Source organism: Dipodomys merriami, unplaced genomic scaffold (genome assembly GCF_024711535.1).
Source record: "Dipodomys merriami isolate MVZ:Mamm:240054 unplaced genomic scaffold, mDipMer1.0.p SCAF_4, whole genome shotgun sequence".
Taxonomy (NCBI): domain Eukaryota; kingdom Metazoa; phylum Chordata; class Mammalia; order Rodentia; family Heteromyidae; genus Dipodomys; species Dipodomys merriami.
In genome coordinates this window covers 283,603-301,109 of record NW_027205603.1, presented here as the reverse complement: position 1 = coordinate 301,109, position 17,507 = coordinate 283,603, and the positions used below count along the sequence as shown (strand labels likewise).

Here is a 17,507-nt window from a genome sequence, read left to right as displayed (position 1 = left end):
TTGAAGTTCACAAACCAACCTTCATATTTTGTATAATTTAGTCTCATTTATACAAAAGAACTCTAAAGAGCTTTTGTAGGCATATCTTAGATTCGTAAAGCTGATGAAATCCGTGGCTTATGTGGAGTTTTAGTAATACAGTAGCATCTATAGCTAGGGTGATCAAAGGTCTTACTGGGGGTGGAGCTTTTCGTAAGTGTTAGCACTGGAGAGAGAACTCGCGTTCATTATGAGATTTCCATTTCTGTCTTGGAGTTTGCATACAGTTTGGCTTCAGGCTGGTTCGGTGCTCTATTCTTGGCCCACTTTGTTTCCTCATCTTTCATTGCTTTAGGGTGGCTCCCACATCTGGATACCTAGGTCCCTAAAGCTGTCTGGTTCTGCTATAAAAATGGAAGCCGGAAGGTATTGGAGTGGGAAGACGGGGCCTTTAATTGCCTCAGGAAATCTAACCAATTTTCATTCCCCTCCCTCGGTGTCCTTGCAAGAAGGGGAATAGTGGGAGGTGGCAGCCAGGAAGCTAAGAACCATCCACAGTCACATGCAGAAAGCAACTCCAAAGTAGAAGGGAATTGAGGTTTGGGACATTTCCCCAGTCGAGCAGTTCAACCAGGTGTGCTGTATGTAGCTTTAGCTCTAACTCACTCAGGGCGCGGGGTGCTGTCCCTTCACATTCTCTGCTCAAGGCTGGCATTCCACCACTTGAGCAACAGCTCCACTTCCGGCGTTGTTTTGCTGGTTAAGAGATAAAAGAGTCTCATTGATTTTTTTCTGCCTGGGCTGGGACTTCAGGAAAGAGCCATCGCTGCCTGGCTTCTTTGGTTTTATTTCTTCATCACTACAGGTAGCTGCGTTCTAGACCCGTGGGCGGGCGTTTGGGGAGCGGGGACCCTGGGGTCCGTCTGGTGGGGAGATTGTTCGCGGCCGGGGAGCAGTCGGGCCACGCAGTGAACCCCCAGGCCTCAGGTGGGGGGTCAGAGTGTTCTCGGGGACTTGTTTTTATTTGGACGCAACAACAGTTCAGTGCATAACAATGACTTCAAACGCGTCCACCGGGCCAAGGGTGGCTGAAACTTCACCACGGAGGGGAAAGCTAAGCCTTCTTTCCAACGGGGTCCTGGGGAGGAGAGGAGAAGGGAGGGGAGGGAGGTGCGGGGCTCCGAGGAGCGGGTGTGAGCTGGGGGACCACGCCGGGGCCGCGCCACGCTCTGCAGTCAGCATCCCCGTCGGAGACCCCAGTGCCTGGGGACCTGGGGTGCCCTGAAGCGCTAAAAGGATGGGGGGTCCCCTGCTCTCCCTTCCCTGCGGGCTCCACTGGATGTGGAAGTTAGCAGCGGTGGAGGTGACCTGGGGAGGTGGGGGGTATGGGATAAAGCTCAGATCTGTGGTTTGGGGGGTTCCCAAGACTTGTCCACCGCAGAGCTGCGGGGAGGCAGAGGAAACCTCGCCGCGCTGCGAGCGAGCGAGCGGCCGGGGCGGCTCGGGTCGGCGGTGCGGCGTCTCGGCGACTTCCCGGAGTGCCAAACCCGGGAAGGCGCCGCGGACTTCGGACGTCCCCCGAGTGGGCAGCTCCGGGAGGGTCCCGACGGTCAGCGCCCGCCTGCAGTCTAGGATCTCACAGGCGATCCTTTGGGTGGTGAGGCTGGATGGGAGGATCAGGCGTGGCCACAGTCATTTCTGGGCCCGCGGCTTTCAAGAATCTTCTAGATGAGCCTGGGCCGCGCCATCGTGGGGGGGGGGGAAGGGGGAAGAGGACTCACGGTGGATGGGAGGCACCTGTCCCACGGATGCTCAAACCCCGATCGATCGTCCACTGGCCGTCCCCAGCCCTTCGGGGTGAGCCTCCCCCGTCTCTCGGGGGGACCCAGGCGCAGGGTGAGGCGGGTGAGTGGTAGTGGGCCGGCGGTGGACACAGAATTGGGGCCGTGTGTGTGGCGGGGGGGGGGTAATTGCACTTCCCGTTGCCGAGAACGGATGCGTGGGCCGTCGAGGCCCCAGCGCCCCACCGTGTCTCCGCGGCTCCCCCGTCAGACCGTGGGCGTCGCCAGCTTTTCCGCACCCGGGACCTTCCGCTGCCCGAGCCCCAGCTCGGGGGGGGGGGCCCTGCTCGGGGTACGCGGACCCCGACCCCTCCGACGTCCGGCCCCGCGCGAGCCGCCCAGCGCCACCTTTTTGTCTTTTTCCCCTCGGAGGTGACAGCCAGCCGGGTGCTCGGCCCGCCCGCCGGTGAGAGCCAGTGCTGGCCTGGATTAGCTCGGTGAGCCGGGGCCCCCGCGTCCCGCCAGGTCACCCCAACTTCATCTCCCACTCCCTGGGGCCCTATTTCCCAAGGCGAAGGAAGGAGGGGGACATTACCTCCCGGACCACACCCCACCCCTTCCCCCAGGGGGTCTGGACTTCGCGATCTTTCCAGCGGGAGGGGAGCAACGGGGTGGAACTGCTCCCGGGCGTTCTCTGGCGCGAGTTCGCGCACACGGTCAGCCCCGGGGACCGACCGCAAAGCGCCGAGGAGGAGGAGGAGGGCGCGGGGTGGGTGTGCGCGCAGGCGGGCGCGGTGAACTTTCTGCCCATCCCGGGCGGGGATGTGTGTGTGGGGTTTGGGGTGTGAGCTAAGGGGGAAGCAGGGAGGGAAGGGGGGCGAGCTGGGCCGGAGGAGGTGGGGGGTCGCGAGGCGTGGACCGTGCACGGGTGGAGAACCCGTCTTTGTGCCCAGACGCCTGGGTGGGGAAATGCACCCGAGGTGGCGGGGGGGCGAGGAGAAGGAGTGGACGGTGGACTGCGGGCTAATTGGCTGAAGACATTTTGCCAGCGCTGGAAAAGGTCGTTGAAGGAGTTCGCTGCACAGTACAAAAAAGAGAGGGAGGGGGAAGAGAGAGCGAGCGAGCGAGAGCCGGGCATGCGCACAGCGAGGATGCCATATTGGAATGAGGCTGTAGTGGGAGCTGGAGGAGCCGGGCGGGCGCGCGAGGGAGGCGGCGGCGGCGGCGGGTCGGGCGCGAGCGAGCGGGCGAGGGCGAGCGAGCGGGAGAGCGAGCGAGCGAGGCCCCGCGTCCTCTCGCACCGCACCCGAGGCCGGGGGGAGGGGGAAGCCGAAGGCCGGACAAACTTCCCCAGGTAAGAAGGACGGACCGGGCGGGCCGGCCGCGCTCCCTCCGGCCCCGCAGGTTGAGTGCGCCGGGTCCGCGGCTTTTTCTTTTCTTTTTCCAGCTTAGCGGGGGAGGGGGGGTAAATAAATAAAAGGGGAATCCTGAAGTAGCTGTGGGGGGGTGGGGGTGGAACTGGGGTGAGGGAGCTCGGGGACGGACGGAAGAGAAGGGCCGGAGCGGAGGGCTGGCGAAGGAAGCCCCGCACTTGCAGGCAGCCCCAAACTCCTCTCTGCGCTCGGGGTTGTCAGGCTCGCCCCCCCCCGCCCCCCGCTTTTGCATTTCCCGGGTCCCCTCCCCTCCCCCCTCCCCCGGAGTCTTCCTGCCGCTGCCCCGCCCGGCCCGGGTCGCCCGTCGGTCCGGGAGTTGCCAAGTGCCCTCCCTCCCCCGCGTGTCCGCGGCTTTTCCTCCCGCCGCCCACCGCCCTCTTGTTTATTACTATTTTTGATGATGATGATGATTTTTTAATGCACGCGTCGTCGTAGAGACGCGGCCGCCCGGGCTACCTGACTCCGCGCTCCCGCGGCTGTCTCCAGCGCTGGGGCGCGGGGTGTGTGTGGGGTGTTTCCTTCCCGGGTGTGGAGGTTTGGGGTGCAGAAGGTGGAGGCGAGGGGGGGCGATGATCGCAGACAAGTTGGAAGGGTGTGTGTGTGTGTGTTGTGTGTGTGAGAAATCGCTCGGTCGTCGGGGGGTCTCTCTCCCCTTGGAAACCTTTGCCCGGGCGGCCGACCCGGCGCGGTCAGGAGTAGTTTGGGCGCGTGCAAGAAGCATCTTTGCTTTTCCGTCTCCGTCGTTGTTTCTTTTTCTCCTGTCTCCCTTCCAGCCTCAAAGTAGCACCCCGTCGCCGCCGGCCCCTCGCCCCGGAGCTCCTTTCGGAATCCCGAACCGGATGGAGCCCCGGAGTTGGTTTTTTATTTTCTTCCCCCCAGTGTGGGGCGTGTGTCTCGCGGAAGCCCTCCGGAGAAGCCGCGGTGGCCACTGCCGGCTGTTATTTGGGGATCCTACCCCGCCCCGGGGGGCGTCCCGAGGCCGGGGTGGGGTGGGTGGCTCGCCGCACTAGGGGAGGCCGGGGGGGGGGGGGGAAGGCGGTCCCAGCGGGGCGGCCGGACCCCGAGCCCAGAGCCCGGTCCGCGCACTCGCGCCGCCTCGGATGCGCAACTGCAGCGGAGGCGGCGGCTCCAGACCCCGCGCCGCTTCCAACATGGCGGGCTGAGGTGGCTTTGAAAAAACTGCCAATCGAGGTTTCTGAGGTGGGAAAAAACCCCGGCGAGGGGGCCACGCCTCACCTTCCACTCCCTCTGGTGACTGCGGGCGCCGATGTAGCGAATTAAGTGGGGGAAAAACAAAAGAGAGAGACGGCGCGACCTGTCCTAGTTTTTTTTCCCCTTTCTTTTCCTTTTCATTTCTTTCCCAAGATCAGTGTGTGTGTGTGTGTGTGTGTGTGTGTGTGTGTGTGTGTGTGTGTGTGTGTGTGTGTGTGTGTATGTGTGTGTGTGTGTGTGTGTGTGTGTGAAGTCCATTGCTGGAGAAGGTTCGAGGTGCAACGTAGGTGCTTCCGGCCCCGGACTAGGGCAGCCAAGCAAAACTGCCCGCCATGCCTGTGATCGGTGTGCACGCCCGTGTGTGCAGTTGTGTGTGTGTGTGGGGGGGTGTTGAGCGATCCCCTCCCGTGTGTGTGTGTGTGTGTGTGCGCGCGCGCGCGCGTCTCGAGGCCAGACCCGGCCACGACGTGACGTGACACGTGGTGCAGCACACACGAGGGCCCAGGGAACGATTTATTTCGGTTTTCTAGAAGAGCCTGTTTTCTCTCTCTTACGTGGTGGCCCGAGGTGGATGGAGCGCGGAAGAGGTTTATTTAAAAAAAAAAAAAGAGTTAAAACTGTCCAGGGTCCCGGGTGCCCGCCGCCGCCAGTCGTCCGTGCGATTTGGGGTGTGGGAGGAGATTTGGGGTGAGTTGGGCTTCTGCTTCTCTTCGTCCCCCACTGTGGTAGGAGGTCGAGAGGGGGGAATCTGGTGCAAGGTCAAAGGCACGGGTTGGTTACTTTGGGGCTTCGCGCTGTAGGACGGTGGGGGATGGGGTCCGCATGGGGTGTGTGTGCGGACGTCCAGGGTGGGTCAGGTCGGGTACCCCGAGGGCGTGGGCGGGGCTGTACGCGGGAGTAAAGTGGCTGGCGAAGGACCCCGCAGACCAAATTCGGAGCCAGTTATGGGGAACCTTCGCGAAAGATGCAACCCGAGCTCGAAGTCCCCCCAGAATGCTGGGACACAGCGCGGCTCGGAACGGGTCCCCGACAGGGGTCGCCCGTGTCCAGAACGCAGCAGCCTCGCGGGAAAGACCCCGGGAGGGGGGAGGGTCCCCGCTGAGGGCACGTTCTTGGGGAGTAGGGGGGAGCTTCCCAAGACAGCGGATTTCGGGGCGCAGCAATCAAGTGCCGGGGTGCATTTTGAAAACACCGGCCTGGAGAGATCGCGTTGGCCAGGTCTGGAGTGACCGCGGCCACGGGGCCTCTGGGCCCGAGGGGGGCTCGACGGCGGTCGCTCGAGACGGGAGCCGTGCCATCGGAGGGTCGGATCCCCTGGCCGGGTCCCGTGATGGGGGCCAGGGGGCGTGGAGATGGGAGGCCCCGCCGCAGTGCCGAGAGCTGGGGACACCCGGACCCCTCCGCGATCGGCGCCCCCTCCCACCCCGCCCGGGGCGGAGCGCGCGGCCCGGCCGGGGCCTGGCGGCCCGCGTGTCCGAGCGTCCTCGGGGACGGGCGCCCTGCGGGACCCCCGAGCCCCTCCCATCGCCCTTCTGACGTCGCCACGACCAGGGCACGATTCACCCTGACGTCTAGAAAACGCACGATTTTTCTTTTTCCTCGCCTCGGGTTGTTCCTGGGAAGAGCAGCGAGCTAGCGCCCTGTCACTTACAAAGAACATTCCACAGGGTTCTCAAGGGGCTCAAGTTTGCCTTGCGGGCCGCGGGCAGGGGACGCGGAGGCCGTGGGGAGTCTGGCGGACCACCGCCCCAGCCCCTGCACCAGCAGAACTTAGGGTGCATTTGTAATTGGGGGGGACTAAGCATCTCCACGCGTAAAAAATGAAATCGGGGCGCGGAGGGTGGCCGTGCCGGGCGGTGGCTCCTGCCCAGGGTTTAGGGGTGCTTCTTCTTGATGGCCGTTCGCGTCGGGCCGGAGTAGTCCCGAGGTGACTCCTGGAAGCCCGGAGCATTGTCCCCAAACTTCTGGCTATCCCGTAGTTTCGCTTTCGGAATTTTCGGGGTCTTTGGGATTGTAGAGGAGTTGGATGGGATCCCAGGAAGGGACAAGGAACGTTTTTATTCCTTTGTGCGCTGGGGTGACTTTCTCGTCCCCCAACCCGGACATCTCAGCGTTGCCTTCCTCCTCTTCGTTGCCCCGGGCCGGAATTTGGGGTCCGAGTCCCCGCGCGCCGTCCCCCGAACCCACATTTGGGATGTTTGGGCTTCGCGCTCAGCCCACTGGCGCGAAACGGACCTTTCACCAGGGTCCACCCGGCTTAGATCCGCTGACCCCCCTCCGCCCCCAACCCTTCACCCCCACACCTACTGAGGAACCAACTGGCCTGTCAGCACCTGAGCAAAATGGACCCAGGTTCTAAGGGCAGAGAAAAAGCTACAAGTTAAAGCGTAAAAGCGGCCTCCTTTCCTAGGGAGGCAAGTTGTAGGTAGGCCAGGGAAAGAGATTGAGCAGGCAGTAGGAGAGAGAAGAGTAGGGAAAGAGAGAGGGGAGGCCTTGGTGCTCAGTAGGAACTGTTCTTTGAGGTTGGAGATCTGCTGCTTTTCCCCTAGTAAGCATTAAACTTGCACACACTACTTCCTCTGGGCTATAAATAAATACCATCTCAGATCTTTATCTTAGCTGATTGCTATGATCTGCGGGGGGTGGGGGGAAGAAATATATGCATTTCCCAAAGCCTCTAGGCCACCACCGAAGTTTTCACTGCCAATAGACTCTGTGCAGGGGCAAGGGTCTGGAAGTCCTTGATCCCAAGGAAAAGAGGCAGCCGCCTGGTGTAGGTGTATACGTGTGGGCTGCTTAGTGATGGCTAACCTTGTTCTGCCCTGGAGACCTATTTCCCATGGCCAGTTAGGGTACTAGTGCCTAGTATGTCAAACAGGCAATCTGCCTGGATATGACTTTTCACTTAAGGTGGAGTAATTGCTCAGAGAGATGTTTTCCTCTTCTAGTGTTCTTGCAGAAATTAAGGGTCATTAAAAAAGCAACAACAACTCTTTCTAGGTGGAAATGACTAGCTCTATGTTCTTGACATTAGCAAAAAGGGAGAGTGGGGACCTGACTCACTCCTTCCTTCCTTCCTTCCTTGCCTGCCTGCCTCCTTCCTTCCTTCCTTCCTTCCCTGCTTGCTTCCTTCCTTCCTTCCTTCCTTCCTTCCTTCCTTCCTCCCTCCCTCCCTCCCTCCCTCCCTCCCTCCCTTCTTTCTTTCTTTCTTTCTTTCTTTCTTTCTTTCTTTCTTTCTTTCTTTCTTTCTTTCTTTCTTTCTTTCTCTTTCTTTTTCTCTTCTCTTTTTTCCCTTCTCTCCTCTCTTTTCTCCTTTCTTCACTCTTCTTCCCTTCTCTCCCCTCCTTTTTTTTTCTTAATCATAAGAGTCTTCCCTCCCCTTCTTTTTCCCTCCCTTCCTCCTTCTTTCCCTCCCTCCCTTCCCTTCTTTTAAATGATGAGGCTCTTCTGGAAATTTGGACGCAAATAGAATCACTTTTTGGCTGTTCTAGCTGAGGTGGTATTTTTCACTTCCTCCACCAGCCAATGAACCAAAGGACCTGAGAGCAAGTACTGTGACTGGACCACAGGAGTGTAGCTTTGAGCATCAGCACTCAAGATTCCCTTTAGTGGATACTGGGTGTTTTGGTGAGTTTAAGAAGTCTAGACAAGGCAAATTCATAGCTGCCAGGGCCTACACTTTTAAATCTAGAATTTTTTTGTGAGGATATCAGAGTTGAAGAACTCTCTTCCTCCAGCCCCCTCCCCCTCAAATTGCACAAAAATGATACACTGTGGAATTCAGGTGCTCTCCAAGTCTGGTATGATAAGTTGGGACAATATTTCTCTTTTTATATTTGACCTTTTTGAAATTTTGAGAGTTCATCAACTAGTACAGAGGTTCTAAGAAATTTTTTAAAGGAACTCAGAAGTTTTTGTGCCAAAATAATACTGAGATTTGTAGTTCAAGATAATTTTGTTTTAGAATCGTATCTTTAAGTAGTTATACTAAGGAGTTGCCCTCTCACAAAGCAGTTTATGAATACAATGTATCTTGATCAGTGTTACCCCTTTCAAAGGTCTCACCTGCCCCTCCCCCAGCCCTTCCCTCAGTCTTCCTAATTTTGTAGGATACATACACACTGAATTCTTGACTGCATTGTAATTTCCCCTCCCCCCATTTCTCTTCATCTACCACTTTCCTTTAACCCCACCTCACTTCTGGTGTTTATGGCTTCCTGGTGTTTACTTTGTTGAACTTTGATTTCGCTGTTCTGAGGAATGACACTATTTGAGATCTTCCTTGAATCTACCAAATTTCAGATAATATATTTGTATATACTTGAATCCCACCCAATGTATTTACTTATAAATTCATAAGTTAAATCTAGCTTTGGTAATGTAAGAGAAAACATGCATCTTTTGTCTTCCTGGTTCTGACTTACAGAACATTTTTTCCAGGTCTTTCCATTTCTTTACAAATGGTACAATATCATTCCTCCTAATGGATGAGTAAAATTCCATTTTGTATATATATATATATATATACCACATTTTCTTGAGTCATTTGTCCATTGAGGGGCATCTGGGCTGATTTCATGCTTTAGTTATGGGCTGGTATTGGGGCTTGAACTCACCCTTGTGCTTTTGCTCACAGCTGGCACTCTGTTCCTTGAACCATGCTTCCAGTTTCTGGCTTTTTGTTGGTTAATTGGGTATAAGAGTCTCTTGGATTTTCTGCCTAGATTGACTTTGAATCTGAAAAAAAAGTCTCCAGAAAAATAATTTTGTGACTGAAATAAATGTTGACCGTGTTTAAAGTAGTGTAAACAAGATACTTAAAAGCACTCTGGTGTAAATAAAAAAAATGATACTCTGATTAGGCGTTATGTATAACAAAGAACAATGTTTGACAGAAGTTTATCAAATAAAATTCTCAGGGACTAGTGTTCCCAAAGATGCCACAAACATGGCAGCAGGTTAGCACTGCCCTTTTGATTGGCCTGTGGAGAGTTGTAACAATTTACAGTATTTTACCACACACTGGCTATCAAAATCCCTCCTAGTGTCCTTGAGAAGAGCCTTTCCTTCACATGATAAGACTGATGTTTTCAACACTGGCTAAAGAATCTATTGTGCTTTTCTGTTTTTTTCTTCCCCCTGAGTTCCTGAAAAATTTAAACAGAAATGACACATTTTAGTAGACACTGGGCAACTTGTTAAAGCATCTGCTGACTTCTGCCATGTGGGCAGTCATGTCAGCCATTGTGATTGGAGGAGAGAGGTGTGGAGCACGTGGGAGTTTTTAATCCAGGGGAATTTTCCCTTGCAGTTTTATTGGCTGGGATAGTAAAGGGTACTACTTTCTCTGCTTCCTGTTCAATTTAGCAGGATTTTTATTTTTTCATATCAATCAAGAAGCAAACTGTTTACAAGAGTCTGAAATGCCAAGTGCAAGTTTGAAACAAGGGCTCCCTTTAAGTATAATTTAAATGAGTGCTCAGGGCGTGTGTGTGTGTGTGTGTGTGTGTGTGTGTGTGTGTGTGTGTGTGTCTGTCTGTCTGTCTGTCTGTCTGTCTGTGTCTGTGTCTGTGTCTGTGTCTGTCTGTGTCTGTATGCATATGCATATGCATGTATGCATGCATGCTGGGGCTTTAACTCAGGGCCTGAGTGCTGTCCCTGAGCTTTATTGCTCAAGACTAGTGCTCTACCACTTGAGACACAGTTCAGGTGTTTAACTAGAGATAAGAATCACACTGATTTTTTCCTGCTCAGGCTGACTTCTAACTGCAGTCCTCAGATCTCAGCTTCCTGAGTAGCTAGGATTACAGGTGTGAGCCATTGGTGCTCATTTTAACATAACATATTTGGATTGGTGGCTCTGGAGATGAACAAGAATGGATTGTGGATTAATCTGATTGGAAATGATTTGTTTACTTAAACTACCTTAACAAATAAAAAATGACAGATTTGTTTGAGCTCTAGCCTTTCCTCAAAGCCCAGGTTAGACCCACCTCCTGTGAAACTTTGTGATCCAGGCTAGACCATTGCTGAACGTCCCCGTCTCTGAATCTTTCTTGTGTTCTATACTGAGTGCTGCCTTCCTCCTTTACCATATACACTGTACTTTACCATATGCACAGCAAACCTTTTTTATTCAAGGCTGGCACTCTACCACTTGCATACCTCAAATTCCAGCCTTTTGCTGGTAATTGGAGATTAAGAGTCTCATGGACTTTTCTGCTTGGTCTGGCTGTGGAACATAATCCTCAGATCTCAGTCTCCTGACTAGCTTGGATTACAGGGATGAACCACCAGCACCAGGATACACCAAGTTTTAACCAGGAGCGACAGTGAGATAGAGGTTTCCAACACACTTCCTCTGTTTTTCAGTGAGAACCATGCAGGCCAGGACTCCTGCTGATGAGTCCTGAGTGGTGTCCTGTAAGCTCAGATCTTCTGCTGTCTCTTGCAAAGGCATGAACATTTTTCAAGTTCTTCCCTAAGTAAAATAAATTAATGTCTTTATTTCCTTTGCACAACTTTCAGTTTACTCTAAGTGAATGTCTGTTCTCATACATTTAAGAAATGTAATTTATAAAATTTGAGGTATATTTACTTTTACGGCTGAAAAACAGCTGGGCATGGTAGTGTGGCTTATAATACCAACTACTTGGTTGTCAGAGATTTTAAGGATCCCACTGGGCTACTTTTCTAAGCCCTGTGACTCAGTCCGGTGTGATGCTTCTTCAGCTAAGCAGAGTGGCCTTGGGAAGACGCTCTAGTGCTGAGGTTTGGATGTACTTGGTAAAGACTTTGTCACCAGCCTGTGGCTCTAATTGGGAGGTGGTGGGAGCTCTAAGAAGCAGGGCCTAGAGGAAGAATGTTACATGAGGGGTAGGAGAGTAGGGGGAAGGATAGATATTGGGACTCTGGTCCCTTTCTGATGTGCGTGCCCTTGACTTCCTGGGTGCTATGAAGTAAGATTGTCTTTGTCTCTGCCTCTCACTCCCTCCCAAGGTACTCTGCCTCACCCCAGGCCCAGAGCAACCCAGGGAGCTGCTGAAAGAACTCTGACACAATGAGCCACCATAAACCTCTCCTCCTTTTCAATTGAGTGTCTCAGGTGTCTTGTGACATTAATGAAAGGTGACTGACAAAATCTAGCCAAGCTTGATTTTGTGAAACCATTGAATCGTGTTTATTGGCATTTTGGTAAGAAATCCTCTTTGCAAAACAAAACAAAAAACAAAACCTAAATCCTAACTCTAGAGAAACCAGCCTTCCTTTTTCTGTATTTAAATTACTTTGTGGAAACATTTATGTGTTCTAGTACACCCCAGATAGATATCCTTGGTCTGAAGAGTTCCTTTTATCTTTTTAACAACCTGCACAAAACCTCCTTTTCAGGAAGCAGTGGTTTTCAACGTGTAGAACCTGGACTGGCAGCATCAGCCTTGCCAGTGCATGTGTAAAAATGCAGACAGCCAGATACCCAGCCAGATTTAGGGATTCAGAAACTTTGGGAGGGGAGAGATTCCCAGCAGTCTTTGCTTCTAGAAGCCCTCCAGGAGAACCTCAGTGAGATTACAGCTGGCTCTCCCCCTCTCTTTAGGGGTTAGGCTCATGCTGTGAGCCCCCTGGAGATGAGATGGTTTACAAGGCACTCCCTAGCTTGGGCACCAGTGCCTCACGCCTATAATCCTAGTTACTCAGCAGGCCCAGATCTGAGGATCATGGTTCAAAGCCAGCAGGGGCAGAAAGGTCCATGAGACTCTTATCTTCAATAAACTACTCAGAAAAAGCTGGAAGTGGTGCTGTGGCTCAAGTGGTAGAGCGCAAAGAGGCTTCAGGAAAGGCCCAGGCCCTGAGTTCAAGCCCCACAACCTACTAAAACAAGAGAAAGATAGAAAAAAAAGTGCTCGGAATTTGTAGCACATATTTGCTAGGATGTAGGATTGGCTTGGAATCAGCTACCCAGGATTGGAGTGGTATCAACCAAGGGAGAGATGCTTGGTTAACATTACTCTTAGCTCTGTAGTGATGTGGACAGAACTTGAAGTCTCAGAACCAGGTTTCCTTCATCTTTTGCTTCACCAATTCATGGTGGCTCCTGGGGGTGAATGGCAAAGGTGTGCCGCCCCCCCCCCCCCCACCACTGCATGAGTCCTGAAAGCCCTGTGCTGGCTAGAGCTTAGGGATTCCATCACATCTGATGGCCGGTGAGTCTGGAAAATGTCTCTTTCAGTTAGCTGGTGATTCCTTATGATCACATAGGAGAAAATGGGCCTGGGGGTACAATTAACAGTCTCTAACCTTGTCTGTTTGTTTATGCTATTATTGGGGCCTGAACTCAGAGTCTTGTAGTCTTTGTTTTTTGTTTTTTTTTTAATTTTTGCTTCATTGCTTGTACTCTACCACTTGAGCTACACCTCCACCTCCACTTTGGGCTTTTTGTTGCTTCATGGGAGATTAGAGTTACACAGGTTTGTCTGCTTGGGCTGACTTTGATCTAGGATCTGCAGACCTCAGCCTGCTGAGATAGCTAGGATTACAGGCAGGAGCCACCAGTGCTCAGCATTTAACCATCCATAGCAATTTCTATAGTTTCTGGGTATTTTCAGAGATATTTTGCTCCTTAAAATGTGATGTTAAATTGGTTAGAGAATGGGGTTCCAAGACTTGGAGAAGTCATTCCTCTAGAAGCTTAAATGACCCTCATGTTCGATGATTGCTTAACTAAGGGATATCTGAACAGTAGGTATAGCTCGTGTTTTATGACTCTTCTTGTAACTAAATGAAAGTTTGGTGCACTGAAGTATAGTGTAGAGTAGAATGTGGTATCTGGTAAAGACAGGCAGTGAGGTAGGAGTGGCTGTTAACTGGGATGGGGAAAAGAGGCTGATAAGCTCTGAGGAGCAATTCACAATATAAGCACCAGTCCCTCCTGTGTTAGAAAAGTTAAACATGAAATTCGAAATCCTAAAAACTGGCAACTCAGAGCCTGGGAGAATGTTTTATGAATATTAGTTTTAGAAGAAAGGTAGCAAATGGATAGATTTAACTACGTTGAAAGAAAAGCTTTAAAACAAAACACCAACATTCTTTATGTCAGGAGCAACCACTCAGGGGGCAGTCAGGAAAACCAGTTTTGTGAGATCAAATATCACACTCTTAAACGTCCATCAAACTTACCAATAGAGTTAAGTACAGAAGGGATCCCAAAGAGGCACCGGAGGACAGTTACATATTGTAGAGGCTCTTTTGAGTATCAAATTGAAAAGATCCTGTAGACATAAGTCATGTAATGTGTACATTTCTTTTTGGACAATGTCACTCCGCCCCTCACTCTCTCCCAGTTTTTACCCTTCCATCTCCACCCACATGTTGCATACATATACATATATATGTAATATTTTTCTTAATTGGGGAAAGTGATGTGTTTCTTGCTGACACGTTCATACTTGCATACTATGTGCTTCAATCCCAATTGTCTCCATCACCCTCTCTTGTCCTCATTCTTCCTTCTGGTGGTTAGTAGTCCTTCAGTAGTCCTCTTAGTTTTATCTCTTTAAAGAAAAATTCTAGATTATGAGTAGGAAAGAAAAGAGTGATATTTGTCTTTCTGAGTCTGGCTTAATTCTGCTTAATATGAGACTCTCCAGTTCTACCCATTTTCCTGCTGATGATGTATTTTGTTCTTTATGGCTGATCAGTACTTCAGTTTGTACATAAATGCCATATTTTCTTTATCTGCTCATTTGCTGATGGACACCTGGGCTGATTCCATTATTTTTTAGCTGTATAGTTTTGGTCCTATAATTTAACTTCTCGGATTCCACGTGAAAGAAACAGCAGAAATACAGGATTTATGTCTGGGAATGATGACCACAGCACTGTTTATAATGGTGGGAAAAATAAACCCTAACAGCTGAATGATTAGAAATTACGCATAAAAAGTATGTAACTATTTCAAGTAATGTTCTCAAAGAATTTTAATGACGAAAGGAAATTTTTTTAATGTAATGTTGGATGAACAATGGATTAGAGTTCTTAATTCTCCATGAACTTAAGAAAAAAAAAGCACAAAGAAGGCATCAGAAGACATTATACCTATGGAAGTGGTTTTCTGTAGGTATTAAGGTTACAAGTTATTTTAAATTTATTGTATAATTGATTCCCCTGGATTTCTGTCAGGATTGGTATCTTGTATAAGAAAGAAAAAAGTAAACATTGTTGAAAAAGTATGACACATCATTTGCCAAAAATAAGTAAATTTTTCCAAGCACCTGGGTAGTTTCTGTTTGGAATACCTTTTTTCCTTACAAGAAAGATAGGGAATTTGACTCTGTCAATGAGTCAGTTGTTTTTCTGTTTCTCTTGTGACCCTTGAGTTCCATTTAAAATGGTTGATTCAGTGCATTTAAATCAATGCTCATGTCTCCAGTCCGATATTACCTTTCTGTAGTGTGTGGTTTGGCACCAGGGATTAAGACTTAAACCACTGAAGAGCCATAGCAACTTTTCTATCCTTATGAGCAGAAGTTATTAGCTGTTTTTAGTTCCCATGACTCTCTGCTGTTCACATATTTGTTGTTGTGAATCTCTCAGGGGAGAAGTGCATGTTAGGACCCCAAATCTGTGTCTTGTTAGAGAGAGCTGCAGTGGTTCCCTGTTGATTGCCTTCCATCTTCCTTCCTTCTCCTAGCCAACTTCTTTACCCGTTGGATAATTGCCATAGAAACTACTGGTACTTGATGGCAGATGTATTAATAGTTACATTCCTGGGCTTTTATTTTTTCTTCATTGTGCTTGAATCCACTTTTCAGGTGACATCCCACTTTGTTCAATGTATAAATGAATAAGACACAGAAGTAATCTTAGTAGGACACATATAACTTAGTTTCTGAGATGACTTCCCCTAGGAAATTGTATTGATATAAGAAAAATTGCAGCACATTGAATAAAAACCTCGTACATTAGGAAGTTTGCCATGAATCATATGTGGAATATTAGAGGGAAACTCAATCTCCTTTTGAAGTTTGTTAGGTCTTAAAATTCCTGTGTTCTCTTTTAACTAGCTTGGCATTATTAAATTAAAAGTTTGGAGAGAGCCAAAGACGGGTGGTTATTTAGGACATGTTCCAAGTTCTCCAGTATGGCCTACCAATGCAGGGGTCCGCCTGGCCTGCCCAGTGCGGCAGCCGCTAGCCATGTATAGCCATTTAAGTTTAAAGTAACAAAAACTAAAATTCAAGTCCTTAATTGAATTCACTCACTATATCTCATGTACCCAGTATTCACATGGGTCTAGTCGTTACCATTCTGTGCCAGGTCCAACTACAGAAGATTCCAGTGGCCACTGCTGGACTAGGGCTTTTCAGAATAGCCAATGGGACCCTGATGGTTTCTGATTGGTTTTTGAATCCTATCCAATGAACTTTCTTACCTAGTCACTTCCTCCCTAACAAAGATTAGCTTAGTCTGTGCTAAAATTAGTTATATTCTGCAAATACATGCCAGATGAAGGAAGGAAACAGGGTCGAGTCAGGAGTAGAAAATGCTTACTAGATGAAATTTGATTCGGAGAAATGGTTACACCTCAATGGAGGAAATATATAATTGAAATGGAAAGTATATAGTAGCTTGAGAGCATTTTAGCATTGAAAAGGACATTTGACTGTGTCATAATCAAGCCTTATTTAATGCATGAAAAAATGTGAGGAACAGAGGTTGAGTCATTTGTTTACGTCACAGAGCTAGATGGGGTCTGCTTACTCCAAGTTACAGCCCAAAACTGCTGACTAGGTTCAGCACTGTTCTCTGGCTTACCAGTTGTAGAGAGGAGAAGAGCTTATTGTTGTACAGTGTACTTGAGACACAAATAACATTATTTGTTGCACAAACCAGGAAGTTACCATGCCCAGGTTATGTGTCCTTGTGAAAAAAAGATCTTGCTTACATTAACCGACACTTTTACTTACTCAGAAATATACTTCCTTTAAAAAAATAGCTATCTGGGGGTTAGGATATTCTTGTTAGGTAAAAGTGTTTAATTTTTAAAATACCCTGGATAGTTGTGTGTGTGTGTGTGTGTGTGTGTGTGTGTGTGTGTGTGTGTGTGTGAGAGAGAGAGAGAGAGAGAGAGAGAGAGAGAGAGAGAAAGCAAATAGGATTTCTGTGAAATGATATGTCCTTCCCATATTTAATGTGTTTTCCCTCAGAACTGTCTATTTTGATAGGCTCCATTAGGTGCTGAAACCTAGCTGTGGAAAGCCTAGTAAATTATCCTGGCATTTGTGACCACATGCTGGGAAAAGATGGCATTTTGGTAGAATTATTTCCTCTGTGTTCTGTTGATTATACCTTTAAGTACCTCTTGAGCTCATTTCCTCGGTTCCTTCTTTACTTAGTACCGGCCCTCCCCTTTACTCAGCTTCCATCCAGTCTTGCTCTCTTCCTTCCATTCTACACTCTGCTACAGGATGTCTGCCTGCATCTTAAAGCATGGCACTTACCTTTCCCTTGTGTGATCTGTGTGTGTGTGCCAACCCTAGGGCTTAAACTCAGTGCCTGGATGCTGCCCCTGAGCTTTTTCTGTTCTCTCAAGGCTGGTGCTCTACCACTTGAGCCACAGCTCCACTTCCAGCTTTTTGATGGTTAATTGGAGCCCAAACTGGCTTTGAACACCATGGTCCTCAGATTTTAGCCTCCTGAGTAGCCACCAGTGTCTGGCCCTTGTATGATTTTAAGCAATCTGAAGGATCCATTTTCAACCTCAGACCCCGCCCTTTTGCTCATGGATCTCTGGTTTTCTGGGACAGCCTCAATTTAATTTTTTTTGCATCATTGATGCTGACTTGTGCCATTCAGACCATATGCTCTCATTTTTGCTGTAGTAAATACTGTCATCTGTGCTCAGAGTGTGTTGGGTGAATGAGAGAGAGTCTATTTTTTCAGGTTTATGTCTTTGAATGTCATCCTATTTGGTTATTCCCAGTGGCAAGATGCTTAGATTTGTGGTTAATGAACCAGTCAAGGTGTTTTTATAAAAATATATATATAATTTCTTTTCTTATTTTGTATCTGGATCGAGAAATGGCTTTGTACCTCCACACTGTGT

The 17,507-nt window shown here is 49.7% G+C and overlaps 1 protein-coding gene across 2 annotated transcripts in view; it reads left to right on the top strand.

Annotated features, from left to right (window-relative positions):
* The first annotated feature begins 3,043 nt into the window (after positions 1-3,043).
* Positions 3,044-17,507, top strand: part of LOC138805553 (scm-like with four MBT domains protein 2) — a 151,259-nt gene continuing 136,795 nt past the window's right edge. For both annotated transcript variants that reach the window (XM_069990306.1, XM_069990310.1), the window contains exon 1: positions 3,044-3,114. The gene's annotated coding sequence lies outside the window, so the exon portion shown is untranslated. The remainder of the gene's footprint in view (positions 3,115-17,507) is intronic.